At 39.2% G+C, this 10391-nt stretch overlaps 1 long non-coding RNA gene across 1 annotated transcript; it reads right to left on the reverse strand.

The window, feature by feature from the left end:
• Window positions 1–4769: 4769 nt before the first annotated feature.
• On the reverse strand, window positions 4770–8596 carry LOC118478541. Its single transcript, XR_004859109.1, has 2 exons — window positions 8430–8596; window positions 4770–6596 (listed from the first exon to the last, which is right to left on the reverse strand). It is a non-coding gene; the product is annotated as an uncharacterized LOC118478541 (long non-coding RNA).
• Window positions 8597–10391: the final 1795 nt, after the last annotated feature.

Here is a 10391-nt window from a genome sequence, read left to right on the forward strand (position 1 = left end):
ACATACATACATACATACATACATACATACATACATACATACATACATACATACATACATACATACATACATACATACATACATACATACATACATACATACATACATACATACATACATACATACATACATACATACATACATACATACATACATACATACATACATACATACATACATACATACATACATACATACATACATACATACATACATACATACATACATACATACATACATACATACATACATACATCGAAAGTGACAGAGGAAGAGAACTGAAGAGAGGGGGACAAAGAGAGAGAGAGAGAGAGGGGGGGGGTTAGATTGAAAGAGAGAGAGAGAGGGCCATGTCACCCGAAGTAGGTGGTGGTGACATAGAGGCATAGACGCTCAGAGATAGTATAATATATGGTCGCTTTTAAGCACAAGGGGGCTATCCCGGAAAATGCTGTTTTGAGAAAATCGAAGGTATGGTTTGGAGAGTTTCCTCTATGACCGAACAAATAGTATTATACACAGCATTGAAACCAAACTTCTCCTCTAGTTAGGGCAATGATAGTACATAACAAGATGGGCCACTCAGCCAAAAAAGTGTCCACAGGAAGTATGCTCTTTGCTTCAGATGGCGCTGCAGTCTGTTTTGAAGCTCTCTTTCGTTTTTCCAGAAAAAGAATAGGAATAGCACCTCCTTGCGTGCGCAGAGCGACTGCTGTTCATCAGCAGTTCGGGTACGTTCAGTGCGGAGTTTTAGTTTTTTATCATTTTAATGACCTCTCGCCTTTCACTCTAAAGTCAAATTAAACAAAGAAAACCATCACCCTTTCCTCCGGAAGAGGTTTTTTGTCAGCGTAACCATTTTTAAAAAAGCGTTCTTCCGAAATTTATCCCAAAACTTGCTAGTTTCACTTTGATTTTTTTAAACTCAAGTAAGGTAACTCTGTTCGCAAAGAGTGCGCTTTTGTGAAGAGGGCGCCACCAAATTTTGAGGACACTTTTTTTAATTGGCTCAAAGAGAGAAGTGGCCCATCTTGTTATGTACTATCATTGGTTAGGGCAATGCCCACTTTTGGTGCAGGTCTAGATTTCTGGAAACCCCCGAAATCTGGGTTAGCCCGCTTGTCCATAAACTAAAAACGACCATATAATGATATAGTGCGTGTGTTTCTGTCTATGTGTGGCTATGTGTGTGTATGTGTGTATGTGTGTGTGTGTGTGTGTGTGTGTGTGTGTGTGTGTGTTTGTGTGTGTGTGTATGTCTGCGTGAGTGTGAATGTGTGGAGACTGACAGACTAGACAGATAGACAGACAGGCAGACAGACAGACAGACAGACAAACAGACAGACAGACAGACAGACAGACAGACAGACAGACAGACAGACAGACAGACAAGCAGACAGGCAGACAGGTAAGAAGAAACATACCTTTTTTCATTATAGGTATTTTTACGCACCCTCGCCCCCATCAAAAAATGAATTAATTGACTAATTAGTTAATTACTTAATTGATTAATTAATCAATTAATTAAAAATCGACACAATTTACTTCCAGTAAGAGCTGGATTCCTACCCTGCGTGTCATAGTCAACCCGTGGCGTCGGTGGCCTAGTGGTTAAGCTCTGGGACTCGCAACTGTAAGGTCGTGGGTTCGAATCCCGTCAGGGGCCCAACGTTGTGTCCTTGGGAAAGGCTCTTTGCACAAAGTATCCTCACTTCACACACGTGGAAATGAGTACCTGGCTATAGACAGTGAACGATCTTGTCAGTTTGAATAGTGTTTGAGAGCGTGAACTCCGCAGCTTGCACTGTATGCTTCCGCGGCGGAAGCCGAGAATGTTTCTGAGTGTTCTCAGAGAATCAGCTGGGGTAATAATAATTGTAAAGCGCATAGTGCATGCTCTTGAGCATAGATATGCGCTATATAAATGCAATTATTATTATTATTATTATTGTTATTATTATTATTATTATTATTATTATTATTATTATTAATTTTATTATTATTATTATTATTATTATTATTATTATTATTATTATTATTATTATTATTATTATTATTATTCAACATTCCAGCAGAAAGGCGAGACACTCAACAAAAATTCTCCACACTCGGGAATCGAACTTGGGTCTCCTGAGTGCGATTGCAAAGCGCCTAAATGCTACAACGCAGACGCCAGTTGAGATAGACAAACTGACAGACAGGCAGGCAGAAACAAAGACAGACAGAAAACAAACAGACAGACAGTCAGACAGACAAGAAACAGACAGACAGACAGACAGACAGACAGACAGGCAGACAGACAGACAGACATATAGACAGACAGAAAGACAGAGTGGTTGAAGAGCGATACTTGTAGTTAGGTCCAGCATCTTTTCCTCACCTCTCTTGCCTCTGTCCGTTTGTCTTTCTCTCACCACCAATCGTTAAATAACCGTAATTGTGTCCATGCTTCTCAAACAAGCACAAAGGTAGCTCTCGTGGTCTCTAGAGGTTAATGTGTTCGCCTCTCATTCAATAGGTCATGGGATCAAATCCGGATTGCGACAGAAACTTTTTTTTTCTCTAAATTTTCTTATTTCACATCCTTTCCTGCTCTATAACAATGTTTCTATCGTCTGCTTTCGCTTCCACTTTCTGTCTCCACCTCCTCACCATCTTTGCCCCCCTCCTCTGGGCTCCTGACTCTTTCTGCAGCCTTTCCACTGCTTCTCCTTGGCTCCTTCTTACTGCTGTCATTCAGCCACACCCCTGATCTTATGGTAGGAGGAAAGATCTACACCTAGCCATCTCGGATAAGGGCGAACAATCTCGGAGCTCTCCGTGTGCAAGTTGCGCACACTAAAGATTCCTTGGTGATCCAAAATCGATAAGAGTAGGCTTTGGCCGCCACCCAGAATTCAATTAATTTTCCTACCAACAGAAAACGTTTACTGTGTCCCGCGCGCTCTTATGACATTATGCAGTTGCGAGCGCCGTAAAACACTTACCAAAAAAAAAACCCAACAACAACAACAACAAAAGAAAACAAAACAGAAACAAGCACAACCAAAAAAAACAAGAAACTCAAACCGACGCTTTCCAAAGAATGGTTTATTCACCATGTCCCCCAGTGACACATCATTCTCCTGGTGACTGGCAAAGTTGTTGTTTCTTTCCTCAGTACATTCTGGTTTGACAAAGCCATTGAGGAAGCCAGCAAGATCTCTGGATTTCATTTTACTAGAATTAATGAAATAATGTTTAAGAATCACAAGTATAAAAAGATAAACAGCATTACAAACAACCCATCACTCCTTTTTTCCACACAAATTGTAAGATCACGCAGCGGAAAATGTTATGTACCTCTAAAAAGAAGGAGAGATACAAAAAAAACTTGGGGGGGATGGGGTATCATCTAGTGTGAGGCTACTGTCCGAATAAACATCAAGATGAGTTGCTTTTTCCAGTATGTATATTTATGTAACTCTAAAAGTCTTGTAATGAAATTCCTGCATGTGATTGAATGATACGCTGATGTGATATGTACATTTGCCAACTTTACTTTTCATATTGAATTTTAATGCGAGTAATAATATATAATTAAAATTTAAAGGTATACCTGCAAGTGTTTTTACAGCCCTGGCAGCCAAGAAGTTCCCTCTTGGACAATGAAATATTGACTTATCTTATCTCGTATCTTAGTTATTGAGACTGAACTAAGTGTAGGCTTAACGACCTTTCCAACATTGTTAGGTTGAAAAAGAGAACATAAATATCAACAATATTACATTTGTATTCTTAAAACCAGTAGCTGAGTAGATTAAATCCTATCATCCCCCCCACCCCACCCCCCACCCCCAACAAATCCAAAAGTTTGTAGTGCTTCATGTATGTAGGTATTTGGTTGTATTTTGACTGATAACAAGCTTTCATCTTCCTAAGCCCCTGATGATGACAACCCTGTTCTGTGAGAAGCCTTTTCAAAGACCAGCACGACCAAATATGCTGATTCGCCGACACTTTAAAGTTAAAAAACAATAAGACCCGCAAGCCACGAGCAATGTACAAACTTGCTCAAATTCTCAAATCATAAAGAACCTCTTTTGAAAAGTGTAGTGGGGAACTAAGATACCGTTTCTGTATGGACGACAATTGTCAAGGCTAATTTTTGGGAAAGCTGGTGTTTTCTCTTTGCTATTTTCCTCCTTCGTACATTAACAATCAAACCAACAACAACACACACACGTACACACACACACACACACACGTACAAACACACGTACACACACACACGTACACACACACACACGTACACACAAACACGTACACACACACACACACACACACACACACACGCACACACAATTCTGTTTGTAAATGTATAATAGTGATTTGAGGTTCCTGGGCAAAATAGAGACAGACGTAAATAATAAAATCCAAACATTTTTCAAAATCAAAATACGTCCCTCACACGGCTGTTCAGTTCTTTACATGTATTTCTACCGGTACCCCGCTGCGCCCCGACGCTTTGCGTAACTCGAACCAGCCATTGCCAACGGGTCAAGAGGTCAGCGTAGGGAATTTTACCTGACTGACAGGTTCGCGATGAAAAAGTTATTGCAGCTGTTTTCAGCTTTGTTTAACCTCAGACTAAGCCCAAGCTACAACACCAACTGTGCATAAAACCGTATACTTTAAATAAGCATCATCTGACATATTTCTTAGAGCAACCATGCAACTAATTAAGATGAAGAAATACGAGACGACGAAGAAAGAAAAGTGGATACATGTTTAAACATTGATAGAGGGTCATGATTTATTTCATTAAATTTGAACATGATAGCTGGGGTCAATTTTGACAATTCTAAGATATTGGGTCAGAAATTGAGTACAGTTTCAAAATCACTTGGCTGCATCTGTGTGTCGTTGCCTAAAGCAAAGATATTAAGTCTTGAGTGGAGATTCACAGGTTTTCTCTATATGTCCCCAGTTCCCCAAGTCCAGCTGTCACATGTGACGACTCTTGATAAAAACGTATCACTCTAGGATCGCGGTTATCACCAGTCAGGGTGTCAGCACTTATAACTGCATTTAAGCCTACTGTCACAATATTGGTAAACACATTATATAATTGTTATTACATTTTTAGAGATGCTAGATCTAGATTTTAAACAAAACGCACACAAAAAAAGCTTGTGAACACTGAAAAAAAGACGTCCATATCATATTAAAGAAGAAAAAAGTCACAGAAAAACGACACCAAGTTGAAACTTACACCATTGGTATATATATATATACCTCTCCCTACTAGATCTTGATTTATAAAAAGAATTGAAACTGATGGTGAATTTACGAAGTTATTGGCGTTTAAATTCAAATAACACTGAAAAAAGATCCGACTCGATAGAAACACATCTTGGGGAACGTCTAGATCTATGTTTGTTTTTTTTTAATTGATCAAAAATCACAGAAAAACGACACAAATTTTAACCTTGCACAATTTGTACAGTATACATATCCCTACTAGATTCCGAAAAAAGAATTGAAACTGATGGTGAGTTTACAAAGTTACTGTCGTTTAAAATTCAAATAACACTGAAAAAACGAATCCGATTCGATAAAAACACGTCTAGGAGAAAGTCTATATAATGTTTAAAAAATCAATTTAAAATATTTTAAAAACGACACAAGGCTGAAACTTGCACATTTTGTACAGTATACCTTCCCAACTAGATTTTGAAAAAAAGAAATGAAAGTGGTGGTGCCTTTACGAAGTTATTGGCGTTTAAATTCAAATAACACTGAAAAAGGAATCCGATTTGATAGAAACACGTCTTGGAGAACGTAGCTCGATAAATTCAAGGTTGTGAACTGAGATCAACCAAAGTTATATCGTTTTGTAGGGGGAAAACTGGGCTTTAAAATGGTGAGTCATATGGTGATATCACATCTTTAGATTTGGAGATACCAGGGTAGGAATGCCACCATAATTTGGAGGGAATGCATTACGCTGGCAGGCGGGGGCGCGCCACTGGCGTCACGGTAGTGAGCACGGCTGACCACTGATTTAATGACCAACACATGGGTGGCACTGACCGCTGGTACGGAGCAACTAAAGGAGCGGTTTCCGGGCGAGTTGAACAGCCGTGCTCAATCAAATGACAACACAAAATATTGGATTTTATTTCATCAAATTTCTGTTATGATCACAGCCACAAGGAAATGGGAAGGATGTTCATTCGGAATTCTTACTGGAGCTTTGGGTGCCGTTGCTGTAGTGGTTCTGGTTGTCGTCTGACAAAAAATAACCAACCACACAAAATAGTGTTTTTTAACTCAAAATTATGGCCTCAACAAAAACAACAACAACAACAACAAAATCGTTTCCACTTCTTTCTGGATTTTTCTTCATGTTGGCTGTTTTTGTTGTCGTCTGTTTCGGGTGCTCGATTTAAGTTGTCGCCTGACCAATATCGGGCCAAAAAGCCAGCTGCTGCTGTTCCCGCTGAAATTACGGCCGCTGTAACAGCAGCCGTTCCATCCAGTGAAATGTTGACATTCTCAATAGTCGTACCAGAAGAAGAAGTCGTAGATGCCTTGCGGTCCTTTTTGCCAGTCTGGAATAAGCAGAGACAACATATCAGTTTATTACCCCGCATTTTGGAGCTGGCATACGCCTGTCTGTCTGTCTGTCTGTCTGTCTGTCTGTCTGTCTATCTGTCTGTCTTTATGTGTGTATAATAATAATAATAATAATAAGAGCATTTGTATCCCGCCTTTCCCCACAACATGGGCCCAATGCGTACATATGAGATTAAAAACGCATTCATACTAACACCATACAAATTCATAATGTGCGCACTTTTTGACAACATTCTTTCAGACAATAAAAAAATGCTCATACAAAAAGGCAAAGGGACTGTCCATTAATCAATTATGTTTATGTGTATGTGTGTATATGTGTGTGTATGTATGTGAGGGTGTGTATGCGTGTGCATGTATGTGAATGTGAGTATATATGTACGTGTGTATGAACGTATATGTGTATGTGTGTGTATGTGTAAGTATGCATGCGTATGAGTGTATTTGTATGTATGTGTGTATGTATGTATGTATGTATGCGTAAGTGTGTATGTATGTATGCGTATGTGTGTATTTGTATGTACGTGTGTACGTGTACATGTGTGTATACCTGTGCATGTGTGTATGAATTTGTGTGTACATATGTCAGTGTGTATGCATGTATGTGTGTGAATGTGTGTGTATGTGAGTGTATGTGTGATGTATGTGAGTGTATATGTGCATGTACGAGTGTATGTATGTATGTATGTATGTATGTATGTATGTATGTATGTCTGTATGTATGTATGTCTGTATGTATGTCTGTCTGTATGTATGTCTGTATGTATGTATGTCTGTATGAATGTATGTCTGTATGTATGTATGTATGTATGTATGTATGTATGTATGTATGTATGTATGTATGTGTGTATGTGTGTATGTGTGTATGTGTGTATGTATGTATGCATGTATGTATGCATGCGTGCATGCTTGCTTGTTTGCTTGCATGCATGTATGTATTGTGCAGGTTACACTATTTAAAAAACTCCCCACACTGACACTGAGATCTATTCCTTAATGTTTGAGAGAAAATGAACTAGAACTGTCGCAGCCCACTCGTAACCTCTGCTGGTGAGATTTATGGTAAAAGTAACATATCCCTTTGTGTGTCATGACGTGGTGGAAACAGGCCCTCGTCAATTTTGGGCATGTTGAGCTATTGGTATGATCTTTAAGCCTGTTAATTTGCCTTCCTTTTGGCGAAAAAAATAGCAATCTATGTCGTATAGAAGTCAAAATATTTGCGATTGAAGGATGTTAGGGTCGCCTGGTTTCAGGGGTAAAATTAGCAAGAAAATGGCCGCCAAAGTTTGGTAACTTTCAATGCCTGGGAGTCCTTGGAAACAGAAGATTTACATTTTTTAGTGTCTTTGATCAATGTTTATCAGGAAAATTCTCAAGAAAATCAACACAAAGGATGTTGAGCTAAAAAAAAAAAAAAAGATTGCCCATCGTCCAAAAAAATTCAGATTTCTTTGATTTCATTATTTTAAAGAGCGCCTGATTTTACTACGATGCCTCACATATTGTGTGTCTCAGTCTTGTATATTTGAAGTGATTCAACTGAATGAACCTCAATAAGTTATGAAAGGGTTGTCACAAGATACTGTAAATTGTAAAGCAGGAAAACTTCGTAACTGCCTCTGAGGGCTACAACCAGCAAGTATTTCCCCTATCATTCAACCAATCATACAACATTATCTCTATTGTAGCCAACGCCCAATGTCCGACATTTTATAGATAAATTAAGAAAGAATTTGATTTGCTCCATTTGAATCGCCGTGTATTAAAACTAGGTAATGGGACTTTTAATTAAGAGAAAAACTTACCATCTTGGATTCGTAAAGATGTCGGTAATTTTACAAAAAATGTTCTGCTCCTCCTGGTTGGAATCTCCAAATGGAAATTTTAATGTCTCGGTCTAATCTCTGAGACGTGTATAAGACCAATACGTCCCAAGACACAGTAAGACTGTCCCAACACGTCAGATATACCAAGTTTGTCAACAGCCCCAAAAGAGATTATAAATAGAACTAGAAGTTTTAGCTGTGACGTCACGAGTGTCAAACGTGAGAGGCGCGCCGCCATTCCGGAGAGGAATAAAAGGCCAGTCGGTGCACAGCACAGAATTCTAGACTTAGTGTAGAATTCTGTGGTGCACAGCAACACTTTTCAATCACGGGTTAATGATACTCATCGAAGTCTTTTGATATTGATTTCTTTTTCATGTCATTTGCCTATCGCTAAAATGTACTCAAACAGATTTTTGTGATTGTTTATCTTTAATTGAGCCAGATAATCTCCCAATAAAGCAAATAAAGCCTTTTACTTTTACACTGTGTGACCATACGGGAGAGTAAAATCAGAAAAAAATTAATGAGATGGACTAGATAATCTACAGTTAAAATAAAAAAGCATAATTTTATTGAAGTCTTTTGCTGTGTGTCGCTCAAACAGTATGTCTATATTTAGCACCGCTGACCACAACAAGGCGTTCATATCTGCCTTCTGGAATCAGGAATGTGACTGAGAAGCTGCTAGAAGCTCCAGCTGCAACTCAAGCACACCTTCAAGGCTGGCTGGACGGAAAAGAACCACTGTCCATTTTGTTGAGATGAGAGAATATTAAGTAGCTAACCAGGCGTAACTACCCACCGATAAGACAGGTGTAGTAATCTGTCTCCTTTGCGGAACCGATGCCAAACAGTATGTGCAACAGCAGCAGCAGGGATTCATGGAAGATGGAGTGCTGTGTAGCCAAAAACCATTGCCAATCAACACAAATTTTAGAAAATAATATTGTTAACGTTTAAGATAAACCGGCTAGTGCTGCATTTTAAAATATTGTCAGTATATCATTATTTGGGCCCGATTTTAAACAACGCTCTTTGGGTGTGCGCACAGGATCCATACCATGAGTGATTTACCGTGTCCCAGCCTACAATTAATAGCTCATGTTGAGACAATAACGAATTAATATGTGAAATAATTAACTCAGTCTTAACTCTCTTCATACTCTTTGATGACCCAGGCTTAGCATCAGTAGGAGAGTGTAGACAACATGACATAGAAGCAATCCATGTTGTAAGTATGAAATTGTCCTTTTCTTAACAAACTCAATTACTCTCTTTGTCTACCTCCTCCCCTCCCCCACCCTACCCGGGAAAAAAGCATACAATTCCTCATATTATATCTCTCTGTTCATTTGTAGCCCATATTTAAGTGCGTTTATTTTTCCCACAATCGATCAGCAGGTGCAGTATAGTTATGTGCGTATGTTATATGATTAAACAACAACAAACAAAAAGAAAACTTGAAAGAAAACTGAACTGAGCTTCAAACCCTATGAACACCTAGACGTTCCAGGGACGCGCAGCGTGACAGCGCTGTTCCTAATCCTCTTTAAAATGGCGACAAAGCGAGCTGAATAGGCCCCGCACAGCCATAGTGAATTTATTACGTGGGCGACGTCACAGCTTCGACCTCTAGTACTATTATACCTCTTTGACAGCTCCGAAATTGGCAGACATTTCAAAAACACACAAAAGCAAACAACTTACTCCGAGTTTCTCCGCCGGCCTTCTAACAGGAACTCCCCATTTCGTGGAAAGTGGAGTCGTGTCGATTTATGTGTGTTGTTTGAGGGGAGGTTGTGATAGTGTGTGGCTGTTGTAAGCTTTTCAGTCCTTCTTTCTTCTTTTTTATTCTCTCTCTCTCTCTCTCTCTCTCTCTCTCTCTCTCTCTCTCTCTCTCTCTCTCTCTCTCTCTCTTCCTCCCCCCCTCTCTCTCCC

This window comes from Aplysia californica, unplaced genomic scaffold, assembly GCF_000002075.1.
Source record: "Aplysia californica isolate F4 #8 unplaced genomic scaffold, AplCal3.0 scaffold00650, whole genome shotgun sequence".
NCBI lineage: Eukaryota > Metazoa > Mollusca > Gastropoda > Aplysiida > Aplysiidae > Aplysia > Aplysia californica.